We start from the raw sequence: 3630 nt of genomic DNA, 5'->3' as shown, positions 1-3630 counted from the left end.
TCTCACTCTCTCCCCTGCCCCTTCTCCCAGCTGGGTCTGAGCCCCTCTCCCCTCCTGGCTCCTTTGCCCTCTGGCCTCTCCAGGCATCTCCTCGGTCTCCCCGGGCCTCCTCTACCTTCCTCTCCCTCCCTTCTCTCCCTGGGCTCCCAGCCTCTTCTGGTCCCCAGGAGCACTTTGACCTCTGCCTCCCCTCAAACGCTGTGGATCCAGCCTTCCTCCATCCCACTATCCCACCAAAGGGGCTGCTGACCCAGAGGGCCCACCCAGCCAGGTAAGAAAGCACCCCCTGTCCCTACCCTCACCGGAGAGCCCCCAGAGCCCTCGGGGACCCTGAGCAGGTCAGGCCCAGCCCCACCCTGGCCAGCATGCCCTCTCCCCGGGTCTTGGATGCCTGACTCTCTGCCCCTCCCCTGCAGCTCAGCAGCCCTTTGCCCTCCTCTTCCTGCCAAGTCAGGGGGCCCTGACTGTTCCCCTGTCCCCTGTCCAGGCCTCGGGAGGCTCCCTGAGGCCTCTGGGAAGGCAAAGATCCGCCAGCCCTCCCCCACCCCAGCTGAGATCAGAACCTTGGACAGAAAAGAGATGCCCCCCAGTGCCTCTGGGGCTCTCTTTCGGGCTCCTCAGACACCTGCAACTGGCCAGCCCCCCACCCCAGCAGCTGAGAGCCCCACACAGAGTGGATGACCTTAGTCAAGCTCCTTCCCCACTCTCGGGCCTCAGTTTCCCCATCTGTGGAGCAGAATTGGCAGCAGCTTCTTCCCAGGGTTCATCTCCACATTAAGGGAAACTATACACGTGAAACCTCAGCACAGCACCCAAGGAACAGTAAACCTCCCTGTGCAGGCAGGTGTTAGGAGGGAAGTTCCAGGACCCTTCAGGGAGGGGTGGTTTCTGCAGCCCCCAGACCATCTTTCCCTCACTCCCACACCCTTATCCCCCACCCCTACCGAGTGTGAGGTGGGTTGGCCCAGGCCTCTCCAGGCCACCATCCCTACAAGTTAATGATCACAGGCCTTATCAGAGCCTTTTGCCGTTTATAAATTTATAAAACAAAAGAGAAATAATAAAGCATGTGGGTAATTAGTAACCAAGTCAACTCTGCTGAGGAGAGGGGAGGCATCGAGCTAAGGACCCACCCAGTTCTCCGGGAGATGAGGAGTAGGCCAGCGAATGGGGGTATGGGCCACAGGAAGCCTCTAATGGTGCCTGCTGGCAAAATGGGTGCCTGTGGCCACGCAGGAAGGGGAGCAGCTCCCACCCCAAGAGGCACTGCCCCAGGTAAGAAAGACCTGGGCTTCCCCTGCTGAGTGCTTGAGTCCCTGGGTGCCCAAGGAAACCCCCAGCCCCCAGCCCCAGTCCCTGCTCCCCAGCAGGGCTTCCTGGCCCCTCGCCAACGAGTGAGGCCCTAGCCTCGAAGTCGGGGTCTGAGGTGAACAAACAATCATGGTGGGCAAATATCTCCACCACGCTTGGTCCTCCGGCATTTGAGCTGCGGACTCTGCTGTCATCTCCCCCATCAGGGAGCTCCCCAGGGGCACGTCCCCACTTCCCAAGGCCTGGGCTGAAGGCTCACAGAGCTCTGGGACTTGCAGAGGGGATGGTCAGGGGCTGGAGGCTCCTGGGCTCTCACAAATCCCACCGCCCTTGCCAACGCCTGAGCTGAAGGCCACAGCTCGTGGGGACCATCCCAGAAGAAGGGCTGGTCAGGAGCTGAGGGTGGGGCCCTCTGGGCTTTTTCCTGGGAGCTGGGGTCGGGGAGGGGGTCCTTACTGCAGAAGGGTCTCCACCACGGCTTTCTGGTGGGCGGCCTCCTCGGGGCTGAGGTTCTCCAGCTCCTTAAGGATGGGCGGCGTGAAGTCTTCGCCATCGTCGTCCGTCTCGTCCTCGGAGCCCCGAGCCTCCCCCAGACCATTGGGCAGCTCCACCAGCTCTCCTCGACCCCCCGCGCAGGACTCCCCCTTGTCCAAGGGGCCATCTCCAGCCAGCAGGTAAGGCCCGGGCTCGCCCAGTGCCTGGATCAGCGCCTCTTTGCTCAGACCCGACTCCAGCAGGGCGGCCAGAAGCTCCGTCTGCAGCTGGCTCAGCTTAGAAACCATGGCTCGGCCACCCCGGGGCCACGAGGCCTGGGTCCACCACGCTGGCCGCCTCCCCCACGCGTGGGCTGTATGTGTTGGGGTGGGCAGGCACTAGCCAGGCTCCTGGCACCCACCGCCCCCCCAAGCCTCACTAGCCAGGCCCTGTGGGCACCCCCAACCCCCAACCCTGGCCCCAGCGGCCACTGAATCAGGGCCCCTGCCTGCTCTGTTTACATTGGAGCCGCGGAAATTCTCCAAGGTTCATATTTATCCGTGCGCTTAGCGGAGGGACTGAACTTTGGACTTCAGCCCTGCAAAGTGCAGGCCTCATGGCAGCAGAGAGGCACGGGGAGCCATGGCCTTCAATGGGAGCCAGCAGAGAGGAGGAGGTGGGGGAGGCGGAGGTGGGGGCCCCCGGGCATCTAAGATGGAAGGTGCTGAGAGCCAGGCAGGTCCTGGGATGAGCCGCCCTGGGTCCCACCCTCAAGGACCTCGGGGTGGGCTGCGGCGAGGTCAGGCCAAGGCTGTAGGGCTTGTTTCAGAAGCGGCAGGGCGCTCTAGGCAGCAGGGCCAGCTCCCCTCAAGAGCAGGGCTAGGTGACATGCATTTTGGGACCCTCCCACCCCACCCCAGGCTGGACACCAGGCCTCCCCGGAGAAAAAAATTCTGTTAAGTCTACTCTATGCCAAGGACTGTTCTGGATTTGTAGTGTGAGTCTTTTCTTCATTGTATCCTGCTAACAATTTTAAGTAGGTGCAGAGGAGGAAATGGAGACTCTGAGAGGTTAAGCAATTTGTCCGAAGCCACACAGCCAGCAGGCCTCAAGACTTGTGGGGTAGGACTAGGTGGAGGTGAGAGAGGTAATTGCCTCAGGCACAGATTTTAAAGGGGTACCCCAAAACTCAATCAAGATAAATGACATTTTTATGTGCTATATTTAGAACATTAAAATTAATGTAAAACCCAAACGATGCAAACACATATGTCCACACAAAAACTTGGACATGGAGGTTCATAGCAGCGTTATTCACAAGAGTCAAAAAGTGGGAAAAGACATAAATCTCAGCGCAGAGGGAGATTTTGAGCCTCGAAAGCGCTGAATAGACCCCTTTCTCTTGGCTTGACTCTCAATAAAATGGTCCCAGGATGCGTTAAAAAAAAAAAAAAAAGACATAAATCTCCATCAACTGAATGGATAAATAAAATGTGTCATATCCATGCCATAGAACATTATTCAGTCATCAAAAGGAATGGAGTTCTGACACATGCCACAGCAGGTATGAACCTTGAAAACATGCTAAGTGAAAGAAACTGATCACAAAAGACCACATATTGTGTGATCCCACCTGTATGAACTGTCCAGAACAGGCAAATCCATACAGACAGGAAGTGGATGAGTCAGGGACTGGACAGGATATGGAAATGGAGAGTGGCTGCCTCATGGATACTGGGTTTTCTTTGGGACGATAAAAATGTTCTAAAATGGAGGGGCACCATGGCTCATGTCTCTAAAATGGAAGGGCACCATGATGGAAGGATTGCTTGAGCCCAGGAGTTT

The 3630-nt window shown here is 57.8% G+C and overlaps 1 pseudogene; it reads right to left on the bottom strand.

The window, feature by feature from the left end:
* Nucleotides 1-1763: 1763 nt before the first annotated feature.
* Nucleotides 1764-2155, bottom strand: LOC103267875 (annotated as a pseudogene).
* Nucleotides 2156-3630: the final 1475 nt, after the last annotated feature.

Source organism: Carlito syrichta, unplaced genomic scaffold (assembly GCF_000164805.1).
Source record: "Carlito syrichta isolate Samal-C Ts95f unplaced genomic scaffold, Tarsius_syrichta-2.0.1 Scaffold308370, whole genome shotgun sequence".
In the NCBI taxonomy this organism is placed as follows: Eukaryota; Metazoa; Chordata; class Mammalia; order Primates; family Tarsiidae; genus Carlito; species Carlito syrichta.
This window is presented reverse-complemented; position numbering and strand designations above follow the sequence as displayed.